This window comes from Arachis hypogaea, chromosome 12, assembly GCF_003086295.3.
Source record: "Arachis hypogaea cultivar Tifrunner chromosome 12, arahy.Tifrunner.gnm2.J5K5, whole genome shotgun sequence".
NCBI lineage: Eukaryota > Viridiplantae > Streptophyta > Magnoliopsida > Fabales > Fabaceae > Arachis > Arachis hypogaea.
Genome location: NC_092047.1, coordinates 31,623,178 through 31,641,021, shown reverse-complemented (window position 1 = coordinate 31,641,021; position 17,844 = coordinate 31,623,178).

Here is a 17,844-nt window from a genome sequence, read left to right as displayed (position 1 = left end):
TGGGCGTTTAACGACAGTAAAGATACCTTTCTGGGCGTTTAGAAAAACGCCCAATGATAAAGGCTTTCTGGCATTTAACGCCAACCAGGGTACCTGGCTGGGCATTAAACGCCCAAAAGAAGCAACAAGTGGGCGTTAAACGCCAGAATGGGTGCCATTCTGGGCGTTTAACGCCAGGAATGTGGAGGGGAGGAAGTTTTGTTTCCAACTCAATTTTTTTCAAATTTTCATGGTTCCACCCAAAATTTCTTGCATCAACATATTACAAGTTATCATCTTTCAATTTCAATTTCAAAAAAATAAAACAAATTAAAAATAAATTCTTCTTTATTCCTAAATATCTTTCTCAAATCTTCTTCAATTTCTTCTCAAATCTTTTTCAACTCATCATACTATCTTTTCAAATTCAGATTTATCTTTTTCAAATCTCTCATATGTTTTCAATTTTAAAATTTCATCTTTTTCATATCATATTTATCTTTTACAAATCATATCTTCTATCATATCTTTTTAAAAAATTTTCAATCCCACCCCCTCCCTTATAAATTCACATTCGGCCTCCCCCTCTCCTCCATAACTCGAATTTGACTCTCCTCATATTCCTCTCCTTTCCTTTCTTTTGCTTGAGGACAAGCAAACCTCTAAGTTTGGTGTGTTTTTCGTGATCATTGAGCTAAGATTTACTAAGATCATGGCTCCTAAGGGAAAATAAACCACTTCAAGAGGCAAGAAAGAGAACACTCCAAAACTACTTTGGAATCAAGAAAGGTTCTTAACCAAAGAACATGCAGACCATTACCACACAATAATGGGTCTAAGGTCAGTGATCCCAGAAGTTAAATTCGATCTGAAAGAAGACAAATATCCGGAGATCTAAGAGCAGATTCAAAATAGAGGCTGGGAAATTCTAGCTAATCCTGAAACAAAGGTGGGTAGAAACATGGTTCAGGAATTCTACTCAAATCAGTGGCAAACAGATAAGCAGAGAATGACTGGAACCACCTTCTATACCTTTCGAACCATGGTCAGGGGGAAGATTATTTACTTCCACCTGGACAAAATAAGAGAGGTCTTCAAGCTGCCTCAACTACAAGATGATCCAGAATCCTTTAATAGGAGAATGGTGAGATTAGATAAGCGCTTGGACCAAGTTCTAGAGGACATATGCATCCCTGGAACCAATGGATAACCAACACAAAGGGTGTCCCAAATCAACTCAAAAGAGGAGATCTCAAACCAATTGGTAGGGGTTGGCTGGACTTCATTGGGCGTTCTATACTGCCCACTAGCAACCGCTCTGAAGTCACTGTCAAAAGAGCAGTGATGATCCACTGCATTATGCTGGGAAATGAAGTGGAGATTCATCATCTGATTTCTTGTGAGCTTTACACAATTGCAAACAAGAACTCCACTGACGCCAAATTGGCTTACCCAAGCTTAATCCCTCTGCTATGTAAAGATGCTGGGGTAAAGATGGGAGTGGATGAGTATATCTCAGTTGAGCACCCAATACCAAAAAGTCAATGAAAGGACAACAAGTGCAAGATAACTCCATCAAAAGGAGGGCACAGGAGTTCCTCCCAGAAATCCCTCAGATTGACTACTGGACCCCCCTAGAAGCATCTGTCACCAAGCTACAAGAAGCTATGGATCAACTGAAAGAAGAACAGCAAATTCAAAATAGCATGCTCTGCAAACTGCTGAAGGAATAAGAGAAGCAAGGGCATGAGCTACAAGAGTTGAAGCGCCAGAAGCTGTCTCTTAAAGGGCCAGACACCCCACAGATTGAAGGAGCATCCATCTCCCAAAATAAAGGTTGTTGAGTCCTAATCTTAACTCTGTGATAACTTTTGCTATTAGAGATCTACCTTATGAGTCACATGGACAATAGTAATTAATATCTTTATTTTTATTTTTTATATTATCTCCAAGTAAGCTATAATTTACTTTTCTCATCATCATTAAACATGAATAAAATAGCAGATTTTTTGAATAAGGAAGCAGTTTTATTTTCGAGTTCTTAATAAGAAGAATTCAAATTATTTATATGTGGTGGCAATACTTTTTGTCTTCTGAATGAATGCTTGAACAGTGCATAATTTTTTATAGTGAAGTTTATGAATGTTAAATTTGTTAGCTCTTGAAAGAATAATGAAAAAGGAGAAATGTTATCAATAATCTGAAAAATCATAAAATTGATTCTTGAAGCAAGAAAAAGCAGTGAATACAAAAAAAAAGCAAGTAGAAAAAGCCAATAGCCCTTTAAACCAAAAGGCAATGGTAAAAAGGATCCAAGGCTTTGAGCATTAATGGATAGGAGGGCCTAAAGGAATAAAATCCTGGCCTAAGCGGCTAAACCAAGCTGTCCCTAACCATGTGCTTGTGGCGTGAAGGTTTCAAGTGAAGAACTTGAGACTGAGCGGTTAAAGTCGTGGTTCAGAGCAAAAAGAGTGTGCTTAAGAACCTTGGACACCTCTAATTGGGGACTTTAGCAAAGCTGAGTCACAATCTGAAAAGGTTCACCCAGTTATGTGTCTGTGGCATGTATGTATCCGGTGGTAATACTGGAAAACAGAGTGCTTAGGGCCACGGCCAAGACTCATAAAGTAGCTGTGTTCAAGAATCAACATACTGAACTAGGAGGATCAATAACACTATCTGAATTCCGAGTTCCTATAGATGCCAATCATTCTGAACTTCAAAGGATAAATTGAGGTGCCAAAACTGTTCAGAAGCAAAAAGCTACAAGTCCCGCTCATCTAATGGGAATTTAAGCTTCATATAAAACTTTAAGATGTCATTGCCTCTTGATTTTCTTTCTATCCTGTTTTATTTATCTAGTTGCTTGAGGACAAGCAATAGTTTAAGTTTGGTGTTGTGATGAGCGGATATTTTATACGCTTTTTGGGGTATTTTCATTTAGTTTTTAGTAGGATCTAGGTACTTTTTAGTATATTTTTATTAGTTTTTATGCAAAAATCACATTTCTGGACTTTACTATGAGTTTGTGTGTTTTCTATGATTTCAGGTATTTTCTGGCTGAAATTGAGGGACCTGAGCAAAAATCTGATTCAGAGGCTGAAAAAGGACTGCAGATGCTGTTGGATTCTGACCTCCCTACACTCAAAATGGATTTTCTGGAGCTACAGAAGCCTAATTAACGCGCTCTTAATTGCGTTGGAAAGTAGACATCTTGGGATTTCCAGAAATATATAATAGTCCATCCTTTGCCCGAGTTGAGATCACGCAAATTGGCGTTTAACGCCAAGTCTCTACCCTATTCTGGCGTTAAACGCCAGAACTGGCATAAGAAATGGAGTTAAACGCCAGAAACAAGTAGCAACCTGGCGTTTAACTCCAAGAAAAGTCTATACGCATGGAAACTTCAATGCTCAGCCCAAGTACACACCAAGTGGGCCCTGGAAGTGGATTTATGCACTATCTATCTTAGTTTACTCATTTTCTGTAAACCTAGGTCACTAGTTTAGTATAAAAACTACTTTTAGAGATTTATTTTATACCTCATGACATTTTACATCTGAACTTGTATTTTCTACGGCATGAGTCTCTAAACTCCATTGTTGGAGGTGAGGAGCTCTGCTGTGTCTTGATGGATTAAAGCAATTACTACTGTTTTCCATTCAATCACGTTTGTTTCTATTCTAAGATATTCACTCACACTTCAACATGATGAATGTGATGATCCGTGACACTCATCACCATTCTCAACCTATGAACACGTGCCTGACAACCACTTCCGTTTTACCTTAGATTGAGTGTGTATCTCTTAGATTCTTGGTTCACGAGTTCGATTGCATCTCCTGACAACAGAGCATGCGAATCCGTGAGACCAGAGTCTTCGTGGTATAAGCTAAAACCAATTGGCAGCATTCTTGAGATCCGGAAAGTCTAAACCTTGTCTGTGGTATTCTGAGTAGGATCCGGGAAGGGATGATTGTGACGAGCTTCAAACTCACAAATGTTGGGCGTAGTGACAGACACAAAAGGATCAATGGATCCTATTCCAACATGAGTGAGAACCGACAGATGATTAGCCGTGCGGTGACAGCGCATTTGGACCATTTTTACTGAGAAGACGGATGGTAGCCATTGACAACAGTGATCCACCAACATACAGCTTGCCATGGAAGGAGCCTTGCGTGCGTGAAGAAGAAGACAGTATGAAAGCAGAGATTCAGAAGACAGAGCATCTCCAAAACCTGAACCTGTTCTCCATTACTGCATAACAAGTATTATTTATTTCATGCTCTTTTACTTTTCACAATTAAAACTCAGAATTATTATTGATATCCTGACTAAGAGTTACAAGATAACCATAGCTTGCTTCAAGTCGACAATCTCCGTGGGATCGACCCTTACTCACGTAAGGTATTACTTGGACGACCCAGTGCACTTGCTGGTTAGTTGTGCGGAATTGCAAAAAGGTGATTGTGATTTCGTGCACTACACATCCAACACCCTCACTGGTGTATATTCACAGGGGCGAGCTCATCCGGAACTTTCACAGTGTCCGACCACACTTACGACATAGGGTCAGCAGAGTATCGAGTCTCAACCTGGAGCTCGTGGTGGCTAGCCACTACTTCTACCCAGGGAAACTCATATCTCAGATAATTGGAAGTGCAACAATCACTTTATCAATTCAATAACTATTCATATTCATACTCAGCCATCTGGCTCATAACATATTCTACAACCAGCCATGATTCATTATCATATACAGCCATTCCATCTCATAACATATTCCACAAACAGTCATAATTCATCATCATATACAGCCATTTCGGCTCATAACATAATAGCACTTCCACCATGCAACATCATAAAACTCATAAAATCATCATTCAAGCCATAAATCACTTTTCTCAAAGCACTTTTCTTTGAAAATCAAATTCAATTCATCTCAGTCTTAACTTCAAAATCCGCATTCTTAAATCAGTTCTAGCTTATAAGCCATCTTTCCCAAAAGAAATTTCCTCTTCCAAAACAAGTCACATTTCCACAACATCCTTCTAAGACTTCCAAACTATTCGGCAACTAGGCCAAATTAAAAATCTCTTATGAAAGCTCCAAAAATCAATCATCCCAAAACTAAATTTGGTAATAGAAATTTCTCAGCAGAGTCTCAAGACTTTAGGGAAGGACAACCTATCTCAATTTCTTAAAAATTCATTGAAACTCTTAAATCATAGATTCTTGGTTTAAGTAAATAAAAACAGAGTTATAGCGGATGAACAAAATTGACAACTAGAATAAAACCATATGCTACTATAATTAGGACAGAGTATAGCGGATGAACAAAATGATAGTAGAGTAAGGAAGAAAACGTTATAGGCTTAAGAAACAGAAATTGGCATTGGAACTGGAACAAAGAGGATGATGCTGGCTAGACTGAAAGGTGGTGGCGGCAAATTGCTTTCTCTAATAACATGCTCCAACCACGACAGTTCCAAAGGATATTGCATGACAAGGTACATCAGAGGCAGAGACATGGTTGATCTGTTGATGGCGGCTCCGGTGAAGGCGACGCCAGCAACGCGAACAGCGGTTGGGTGCGGTGGTTGGACCCCTAGCTTAGCCCCAGATCTCTCTCTCTCTTCTATTCCTGAGTTTTCTCTCTCGGACTCTGCCATAAGTGGCAGCGACTGACTCTGTGACGAGGACGACGGCGGCACAGTGAAGGCGACGGCGGCGACGCGACGACAGCTACCAGACATGGCGCCTTCTCCCCTTCGGCCATGGCTCGCATCTTCTTCTCCTCCTCCTGTTCGCGATTCCAACGGCGGCGGCAAGGACGGGTTCGATGGCAAGATCCGACGAAGCTGGCGGCGAAGATGCGACGGTGGCAGTGCGGCTTCTCTGCAACGACGTTAGCCACTCCCCCTCTCTCTAGGCCGCGCTCTATCTCCCTCTCCTCTGGTCTCTCGATGGCATGGCGGCAACGGCGGTGAGGCCCACTAGCCGCGACGCATCTCCCACTCCTCCGTGTCACTCTCCTCTCCTGGCGACAGCAATAGCGACGGCACTCCTCGCTGGCACCGCACCGTCCCTCTTCTCCGATTCCCCCTTCCCTGGTTACATCTGACTCCTCACTCTCTCTCTCTCTCTCTCTCTCTCTCTCTCTCTCTCTCTCTCTCTCTCTCTCTCTCTCTCTCTCTCTCTGTTTCTGAAGCCTGTATTGCGTTGGAGGGGTTTTGGTGGCTGCGCGTGTGTTTCAATCTTAGGGGGTGGGGAGTGTTTGCTGATGGGGTGGCGGCTAGAAAGGGAAATTAGGGTTAGAGTTGTGTATGTTGAGTTTTAGGAATAGGATAAAATTAGGTACAAGGGTAATTTTGTAATTTTAAATAAAAATAGGGATAATATAGTAATTAGAAATAAATTTTAATCCAACAATAATAATGTATAAAAATACTATTTGTTCATCAATTTCACAAATTATTTTCATTAAAATGTTCAAATCCAATAATTATAAATAATATAATTAAATTCTTTATTTTCCCAAACAGCAGTATTAATATTTTAAAATATTAATTATTTAGTCCAAATCATATAAAATTCTTATTATTTCATAACTACCAACTTTATAATTTAAATATAGAAAATAATTCAATAATTTTAAAATTGGATAATAATCTTAATTTATTTCAAATTCAATTAATCAAAACTTGCTTTAATTATCTTTAATAAAGAAATTTCTGAAATTAAAGCTACAAAATTATTGAATTTGAAATTAGTTCATGATAGCCCTTTTTCAAAAGTTTTGGGTCTTACATTTTATCCCTCTTAGAGGTTGACTTAGAGAAACAGGTTCTGTAAATAGTAATTTGGGTATTTTTGGGTTTCTCATGTATATATGTATATATATTTATAGGCTCATGGCCGGTCTTAACTTCATGAGCCAGGTCAGGAGCTTTGTTATCTATATCTTTGGAATTATTTTCCTATGTATATGTCTTTCCCTCATATCTCGTCGGCTTACGATTATTGCTTATGTAAGTGATGTGCTTTTCTATTTACCATTTTGTTTTAAACCTTTTCTTCAAAGACTCCTAGATATAACCCTTTTTCAAATATATTATGTATATATATATTTTACTTTTAGAGGTCGTAGCGCCTTGCCACCTCTGTTTTATATCCTAGGTGTAAGGCTCTGTGTGGTAGGGTGTTATATACCCTTTCTCTTCTCTTCTCTTCTCTTCTCTTCTCTTATATTCTCTTCTCTGCAGTACCTCCATTCTGAAAGTAGGCTCTAATCTCCAAGAGAGTGCCTTGTAATGCAATTTGAGATGGACAGTAAGTCTGAGGGCTTCTCATTGTTTGATGTTGATAAGGGAAGTAATAATGAAGTAGATGATGCTCACAAAACTTCTATTGGATCATAGCCCTTGAACTTCTCTAATTGTATCAAGTCATCATCCTTTTCAAAAGATCTGCATGCAGGACATCTAGTTCAGCTCCAGTATATGAGCAAAGAAAAGGCATGGACATTAGAAGAGATGGAAATAGAAGCCTTAACGTGTGAGTTGGGTTTGAATGAGAAGGCTTTTCAACATTCTCCACCAAAAAACTATGCTAGCTATGAAGTCCGATTCATGCACTAATTGAAGAACCTTTACGCTTACCTCCTTTGGCAGAGGGTTCGGGCCATTATCTTCAGACAAGCAACAGAGGGTTTCTACTTTCTACGATCTATGAGTCCTTCACTTTTCAAGAATAGTTGAAGTGGTGAGGAAACTAGTCATGTAGATTTCTCACCCTGTTGTGGTACTTGCAAAAATGGGTTCTGGGATGATGGAGATTGTACAATGTTTGGCATTTATGGTAATTAAAAAGCTTTCGATGCTAGCAAAGAAGTTAATGCCTCTGAAAGATATTACAGGGAAGACAATACAACAAATAGAATGGGAAGCTATGACAATAAAGGAAAAAGAGAGGTTTGTCATTTTTACTGATCACTAGTCTTGGAGTTGTATATATAGTTTATCGTTCATTCCCTCGAAATGTTTTACTAAATGAATTGTCTTTACTTTATGTAGACAATGCCATTTGCAACTTAACTTGGTAACACAAGAAGATACAACTTGTGTGCTAAGAGGATTAAAGGGAACATCATCTGGTTCAGTTGGTAACCAGACATGCTCAGAGTTTATTGCATTTGAAGCTCTAACTCCATTGGCTATGGATAAAATAAAAGCACTTGCAATGGAGAGTTTGAGAATACAATATAGGATGGAGGAGACAGATGCACCATTAAACATCACCGCGCAATCCTTTGGGGATATTTCAGCTCTGCATGCTAAGGAAAATAACAGTAATGAGTCCAATGAAGCTGTTGCTTTGGGGTTGATAGAAACAAAAGATAGCATTGTTGTTGATGGGATAATGAGCTTATCATTGAGTCTTGATGAATAGATGAGGTTAGATTCTGGCAAGATTGATGATATAGATAATATCAATGAGCATACTTCCAAAATTCTAGTTGCCAATCATGTTAAGTCCCTTGATTTAATTCGTCAAATTTCAAATATCATGTTAACTTCCCATCATGTATTTACGCACTCTAAAAGCTTACTTGTTTGTGTATACATCCAGAATTTTGTAGGGGAGTTCCACGAATGGGTGGAACATCGTTGTAGGAACTATAAATATAACATGCATGTTCAACTTCTACCCTTGTGTTCTTGTCCATCTCATGCCTAACATGATAAGAACCTACAAAAGTGAAGAACTTAAATGCCTTTATAATGTCCTTTATTTATAAGTCACAATCACTAAAGTGTGTACCTAGAAATTAGAATGGGGTACTGTAGAGAAGAAAAGAGAAGAAAAGAGAGGGGTACTGTAGAGAGTGATTTTTAAATTTGGGAATTCGGATTTTTAATTTTGATTTAGGGACCAAATTACACCAAAAAAGTTTACTAATCCACATCAGCTAGCCATTACGTGTCCAGCGTGTCACAGAGGAGTCCGAATCAGCTTTTCGGTGGCGCTAGATAGACGAAATGTGCCTGAAGGTAGTCTCTGGCCTCTGGGTCCCAGAGTACAACTTAAGGGACAAAATGAATAATTATTAACTTTAGAGACTATTTTGAGCCTCGAGTATAACTTCAGGGACCACTTTGAGACTTAACTCGTCTTAGATATATCTGGTTCTTTTACCCAGATCTGGTGGTAGCTAGATCGCAGATCAATCTTTGAAAATTCTATTGCATCCCTTAACTGGTCCATCATGTCATCTATTCATGGAAGTGGGTACTTATTCTCGATAGTGATCTTGTTCGGCTGTCGTTAATCTACACACAATCTCATTCCACTATCCTTCTTCTTCACAAGCAATACCGGAGCTCCTTTTGGTGATGCGCTCGAACGAATGAATTTCTTTCCCAAAAACTCGTCCAATTGCTTCTTCAATTCTACAAGCTCCATTGGTGACATCTAATAAGGTGCAATAGAAATTGGTCCGATTCTTGGTACCAAATTGATGCTGAATTCTATCTCTCACTGAGGGGGGAACTCAGATATTATTCCAGAAAAATGTCAGAAAATACTTTCACTACTCGATTCCCTCTAAGCTTAGTTCATTACCACTTGAGCTAGCCGCTAACAAAATGTAACTCTCACACTCACTCCCTCTATGGGTAATTCTTACATAACTTGAATAAAATGCTCGGGATATAATTGGTCTAGTATGCATACTGTCAGACAGAATAGTGGCAGTTCTCTCAAAGCAATCAAGAAAAACATGATAATTTGATAACCAGTCCAATCCTAAGATAATGTCTAATCCACATAAAGGCAAAATAGATTAGATCATGTATGAAAATTCTACCTTTAATAACAAAAGATACTTGTCAACACACTAGATTAGTTAAAGCATTTTGAGAGGTTGATGTATGAAAAATGAAATCATAATCCAACTCAGAAAAATATAATCCCAACTCACGTGCAACAATTATAGAATTAAATAAATGCGACATACCCGAGCAATACAGTATAGTTAAGAGTCGAGTCTTGACATAACACTGACCTTGGATCAGGGAGTCTGAATGTGTAGCATCTTCAGTAGTCATAGCGAACACTTGTCCTTGCTGTTGGGGTCTAGCTAACTCCTGAGCGAACTTCTTTGGACAATTTCTAGCTATATGCCCAGGCTCACCGCAAGAATAGCAAATTTTTGACCCGAATGGACAAGGTATGTTGCCGTGATTCTTTCCACACTACCGACATACCAGATTCATCTGTGCCTGCTGGGTCGCTTGCTAGTATCTTGTCTCGGTCTACTAGTGTTCCTACCAGTAAGGCAAGTAAAAGCATTCCTAGTTTGTTGATTCCTATGTGGAGGTGCTCCAGTCAGCTTAAAATTTCTTCTCTGTGGAACCGCACACCGATAAAAAATCCTTGATGGAAATCCTTGGTGATTAATCCTTGGTACCTCCACCTTCTTTGCACAATCTTCCACCAACTGACTCTTATTAAGCAATTTTGCAAAGTTCTGTATCTATAACAGAAACATCGAATTCTTCAGATCTTCACGAAGTCCTCCTTCAAACTTCAAACACTTCCACTCCTCAATTTTGCCAGACTCCCTTGATAGATCTTGGAAAAATGACACAACTCCTTAAATCTCCTGGTATATTTAGTAACAGATATACTCCCCTATCTTAACTACATCAGATCCATCTCCTTCGTATCGTGCACAAACCTAGAGAAGTACTTCTTATAGAACTCTTCCTTAAAAAAAGCCCACAAGATCTCATCATCTTCCTGTTGTAGCAGGTGCTATATGCCCTGCCACCATTATTGTTCATCCCCTTCCAGCATATAGGATGCAAACTCCACATACTACACCGTGGGAACATGTTGAGCTCGCAAAGACCTCTCGATGCTATGGAACCAATTATTAGCTTCTATTGCAACAGTCGTACCTTGGAATTGTGGCGGATTAATCTTCAAAAAAGAAGCTAACGACAAAGGTCTATCGTGATGCATCGTGTTTGTATCGTCATTTTCGCTATTAGTGTCGTTTTGTTCTCCTAGAAGGTCAATTATGCGGGTAGCCGCAATCGCCGTCTCACGCACAGTCTCAGCCATGGTGTTTATCATAGCGATAAAGGCCCCCTCATTCCTCGCCGATTAGTACTGGGAGTTTTTCCTCGAGTGCTCAGCCTCTGTGAACTTATCGTTGCCCTGTTCATACCAAATAATTAACAATAAGGTGATCAGTCTTAACACTTCAAGTTAAGCATAAATATTTAGAAAATGAGTGCATAAGGACGATCATGAGACACATATCAGAAGGATATCCTATTGATGCACTACTATTTCGTGGTACATCTTATATTTAATTGAGTAAATTTTATCCACTATTCTCACACTTATTCATGTAAATTGCATGTTTTATATTTTCCTTCCTGATTTTGTGCTATAATTGAAAACTTGTTTCTTTGGTCTTAATTTAGCTAATTTTAATCCTCTCTTATTACCATTCGATGCCATGATATGTGTGTTAAGTGTTTTCAGAGATTACAGGGCAGGAATAGCTTAGAGGATGGAAAGGAAGCATGCAAAAGTGGAAGGAATACAAGAAATTGAAGGAACTGCAAAGCTGTCAACCCTGACCTCTTCGCATTCAATCGATCATAACTTGAGCTACAGAGGTCCAAATGAGGCGGTTTCAGTTGTGTTGGAAAGCTAACATTCGACGCTTCGCAACGATATATAATTTGCTATAGTGGCCATGCATCTAGGTGACGCGCACGCGCACTTGACGCGCACGCGCACATTGGCGAAAAGTCCATCGGCGCGCACGCACTGCAACTGTAGAAATCGCTGGGGGTGATTTTTGGACTATTTTTTACCCGGTTTTCGACCCAGAAAACACAGATTAGAGGCTACAGAGTGGAGGAATACAGGAAGTGATTCATCATACTTCTCATTATTCAATTTTAGGTTTAGATGTAGTTCTAGAGAGAGAGAGAGGCTCCCTCCTCTCTCTAAGTTTTAGGATTTCTCTTAGTTTAGGTTTATTCCTTCTCAATTCCAGGTTCAATGTTCCTTTAATTTAGTTTCTCTTCTACTTTTATTTGTTCTAGTATTCTGGTTATTTATTTTTCTAATTTAATTTATGAACTCCATGTTTGATTTGATTTTCCATTTAATACAATTTGAGGTATTTCATATTTATGATTTTAATTTAGCTTTTTACATTCTTAGCTTTGGTTGAGTAATTGGAGATGCTTGAGTTATCAAACTCCTTTGTTGATTGAAAATTGGAATTTGCTGGTTGATTTCGATCCCTCTAAGCTAGTCTTTTCTTAGGAATTGACTGGGACTTGAGGAATCAAATTGATTGGTCCACTTGACTTTCCTTCAGAGTTAGAGGATAACGAAGTGGGAGCAATAGACAATTCTCATCACAATTGATAAGGATAACTAGGATAGGACTTCTAGTTCTCATACCTTGCCAATAGCTTTTCTTAATTATTAGTTTATTTTTCTTGTCATTTACATTCCTTGTTCAATCTTTCAAAAACCCAAAAATATATTTTCTCATAACCAATAATAACTACACCTCCCTGCAATTTCTTGAGAGACGACCCGAGGTTTGAATACTTCGGTTATTATTTTATTGGGTTTGCTTTAGTGACAAACAAGTTTTTGTACGAAAAGATTTTCTGTTGGTTTAGAAAATATACTTTCAACGAGATATTATTTGTGAATTCTTTACTAACAAAAATCCATTCGTCAAAATGGCGCCGTTGCCGGGGAATTGCAAATGTGTGCCTTATTATTGGTTATTGTAAATATTTGCTTTTGCTTGTTTATTTGTTTTTGTTTTTTTTATTTTTATTAGTTACTATGAATTCTAACCCCTGTCGCTATGAGTTTGGTTCCAATGTTATTGTAAGGAATGGAAGCTATAATGAGAACAGGCATCAAGGTTAGAATAATCAAAGATGGGAGGGGCCACAAGGATTTGATCAACCCTCTTGGCAACAACCTCCTCCAATGCGCTATAACCAACAACCATCCTATGATGTATACCAAGACAATAGTTATGGTGGACCCTTTCATGACAACCAACCTCCACCAAATTACTATGGTCAAGAACCATTCCAGGGTGCATATCAAGACAATGGATACGGTGGACCCCCTTGTAGTTACCAACAAGCCCCACCATATGCCTATGAACCCCCTCCTCAACATAACTTTGAACCACCATACTCACAAGCCCCTTTCCACCATTCACCTCCATATGATTCTAATCCTTATCCACCACACCAACCACCATATGAACTACACCTAGAACCACCACCTCAATATTCACCATCTCCATATCCTTATCAAGAAGAACCACCTCCGTATTATGAGCCCTTTCTCCCAACAAATGAACCCTCCTATCCATCCCAACCTCCATTGGATAACAACACACTCATCTCTAATATCATTGGTCTCACCTTTATACTCCAAAATCTTATATCCCGCATGAACCAGCCTTCTACCTCCAATATTCAACCCTCAAGCTTTAGCACACCACCACCCTCCGTGCAATAATGCCCATATCCATCAATCCAAGAGTAAGATTATCCCAGTTATGCTATCAACATGGAACAAGAGAGAATGAATCATCTTCGTGAATCCATACTTCATAAGAAGCTAGAGGAGGCCCTAAAGGTAGTGGTAGGAGAGACCCTTGAAGATGAAAGAATAGTTGAAAGGAGTTGTCATGAAAAGGAAATCATGAAGGAAGAGTACGATTTTATACTTAAACAACTGGACAAAGCAGCAATTATTGAAAAGGAAGAAGTGGTTGGAGACTTAGGAGATGCTGAACCTCCATTGGAAAGTTCAGTCATAGAGCCTCCTTCCAAGATGCTTGATGTTGATGTCGAGGAAGGTGTACAACCTCCAAGGCATATCATGGTTGAAGACTTTGAGAAGGTTGATCAAGAGATGGAGATTAAAGAAGAAGAGGCACAACCTTTCATGCCCTTGGTAAGCAATGAAGAAGAGACTGAATTGGAAGAAAGCTACCAAGAGAAAGAGGTTAAAATTGAAGAGGCCTGCAAAGAGGTGGAAGTTGTCAAGGGAGAGCACAAGGGAATGGAGCTTGAAATCACCTTGCCAAAGCTGTTGGAGACCTCTCCCCCAAAGCCATTACCATCCAATATAACATTCAAGTGGGTAAAATACTTACCCTTAACCTTTACTTTCCCACTTGAATATGGGCTACTTGAGACAGATGGTCAGCTTCGAGCTCTTTGTGACTTTAAGAGTAAGAGGGAGATGGTTAGTGGTTGGCGACACAATCCTAGGTTCATTGTGGTAGGAAGCTCACGGTTGAATTATCATGGTTGGAAGAATCCCAAATTGTATGGGTCTAGGAAGCTGTTTGGATGCCTCAGTGAGAATTCGGATTGCTTACCACCCGATCGGAACAAAGATGGTCAACAAGAAGATGAGTGCAAAAGCAAGGTTTGGGACCCCGGAATTTAGTCTAGAAATCAACACTCTTGGGACCTTGTCACTTGCTTTAACTTGCTTGAAGGCTTTATGCACCTAGTTTGGGATCCCGGAGACTATTGAAATTGCAAACATTGGTGGAGATTCCTGGATGAGTTCAAGCATAAGCCGCCCTGACAAGGAGCTCACCAAATATCCAACTTAAGGACTTTAACTAAAAGTGCTAGGTGGGAGACAACCCACCATGGTATGATCATTCATTTTCTTTCTTAGTTTTATTTTGTTTTATTTTTCTCAGTGTCATGCATACATTCTGCATCATCACTTGCATTCTGCATGTTTAAAAAAAAAAGAAGAACGGGGATCGACACGCCAGTGCCTAGTGCGCGTCCGCGTCCTTTGTGGATGCGAAATGGGTTAGATTGAACAGAGAGTGGCGCGGGAGTTGGGCGAAAAACGTGCCTTAGGCACAATCCCACCCACACGCAAGCGTACTGTACGCGTGCGCGCCGTTTTAACTTTTGGCGACACACGCGTCCACGCCTAAGGCATGTTCGCGTGGTTGGGGAGATTGGCGTAAAACCATATTTTACCCGAGAGTTGTGCGTGCGCGGAACTGGACTCGCGCGATTGGCACGACCAGCGGCACGCGTCCGCGCACTGGACGCTCACGCGTCCCTTCACTTTTGCGCGACCCACGCGTACGCGTGCCGTACGCGTGCACGTTGCATGCATCGTATCACTAAAGCAGCGCGCCGCCCAGTTTCAATTATCCCCTCCCCCCCCCCCCCAATCCTACTTCTCTCTACTTATTTCTTCTTTCCTCTTCATTTCCCACTTTCTTCTCCCACCCTCTCCTCCTTATTCCCTTTCTTTTCTTCTATTTTCACCTTTGCATACTCGCATTCATAGCATTTTAACTTCATTACTTCTTCTCCTTTTCTTTTCTATATTTGTTGTTTTCACATTGGTGTTAAAATTTTTGCCCTCACCTGTTGCATATCTCTTGCATAATTTTGGGTGCTTCTTGACTTGTTTGCTATTTAGTTGACATGCCATGTGCTTCTATTATTTTCTCACTTATATGTTGTAGCTACCATATAGTTGAGAACCTTATTATTTGGCACTAGCCCACATATATTTTATTTCTTTTCATATCTTTGCTTGTGGGTTCTTTCCCTTCCTTTTTCTCTTCTTTCAGGATGGCCACCAAGAGGGTAAAGGAAAAGTTTCTAACTAGAGCAATAAACAAGTCTGCTACACAACCTTTGGTGAAACGCATCAGTTGTAGCCACCCGCCCACTCGCACATCTCAGCATGCATCGAAGACGGTGCAATCTTTAAGTGTGGGGAGGTCGATACCGATCTCCGCGGGTTAGTTAGTCCCTTCTCAACACCAATGTTTAGTTTTCTTTATTAAATTAATTGTTGCATTTGCATGTTTGATTGCATGTTTGTTTGATTTTGTGCATACTTTACCAACTACTTGGTTGAAGTGATATCTTCTTTTTTTCAAGAAACTTTTTAGAGTATTTCACTAATTTGAATTAAAAATTTTTGTTAAATTTGCTTGAAGAAATTTATTTTTTGAACATGGTTTTAGATCTCGAACACACAAAACCAGTGAGATTTTGAGCCTAATTGATTGGTTGCATCTTATCAACCAATATTTTATTTTTGGTGTGTGTTGTTTTCTCTAAAATTGTGATCTTTGTCTTGCTTAATTCTATATTTCCATTATTTGATGTATGCATACACTTACATGATTGAGGCCTTATTTCATTAAGCTTACATACCCATATGGCCTTACTTTTCATTATCCCTTGCAAATCAATTTTGAGCCTATTTTACCCCTTTGTTCTTTACTTTAGCACATCATTAACACTAAGCAGAAAATAATAATGTCCTTAATTTGAATTCTTGGTTAGCTTGGACTAGTGAGAGTGCTCACGAATTAAGTGTGGGGAAATTGGGATTGAAAACATTTGGTTTGAGAATTGGATGTTGTATATTCTTGAGAAAATGTGAAAAAGAATGTTGAGGACATGTCTATGCATTCAATACCTTAATAATATGCATTGAAAAAAAAATAAAAATAGAGAACAAAAGAAAAAAAATGAAATACAAAAAAAAAAGAGAAAAAGAAAAGAAAAAGAGCAAACAATAAAAAGGGGACAAAATGCCCCAAAGTAAATGATAGCAATGCATATGAGTTGTACTCAAATTCGGATGCATGAATATGTGGAAAACATAATTAATGGGTAGTTAGATTTTATATTCTGATTACATGGATTGTCTTAAGTTAGGTGGAAAGTTTAGGTTAATTAAGGATTCAGATTTTAGTCCACTTAACCAAATACAATCCTACCTTGACCCTAACCCCATTACAACCCTTAAAAGACCTCTTGATATGTGTATTTTGTGCATTAAATTTTTGTTGATTGTTAGATGAAGAGCAAGCCTTAGAAAGCAAGATTAGTAGAGAATTGAGAGATCGAACCTTAAACACTTGAGCGATTAGAGTGCATACACTTCCAGTGAGGGTTCGATGCTCGATTCTTTGTTCCCAGCTTTCACGAGCTATTTTCTTTTGCAAGTTTACTTGTATCTTATTTTATGATTTGAATTAGTGAGATCCAGTTCATATTTCTTCTTGAAGGATTTATTTACTTTTAACTAAGTAGGTAGAGACATTTTGCATGTAGTTACATTTATATAGATAGGTTGCATTTCATACTTTCTACCATTCCTCTTCACTCTTATAGTTTCTCTTGAGCTTAGCATGAGGACATGCTAATGTTTAAGTGTGGGGAGATTTGATACACCACTATTTCGTGGTACATCTTGTGCTTAATTGAGTGAATTTTATCCACTATTCTCACACTTATTCATGTAAATTGCATGTTTTATATTTTCCTTCCTGATTTTGTGGTATGATTGAAAATATGTTTCTTTGGTCTTAATTTAGCTAATTTTAATCCTCTCTTAATACCATTCAATGCCATGATATGTGTGTTAAGTGTTTTCAGATATTACAGGGCAGGAATGGCTTAGAGGATGGAAAGGAAGCATGCAAAAGTGGAAGGAATACAAGAAATTGAAGGAACTGCAAAGCTGTCAGCCCTGACCTCTTCGCATTCAATCGATCATAACTTGAGCTACAGAGGTCCAAATGAGGCGGTTTTAGTTGCATTGGAAAGCTAACATTCGGGGCTTCGCAAAAATATATAATTTGCCATAGTGTCCATGCAGCTAGGCGACGCGCACGCGCACTTGATGCGCACGCACACATTGGCGAAAAGTCCATCAGCGCGCACGCGCACCTGGAGTGTACGCGCGACATGCGCGACGTACTGCAAC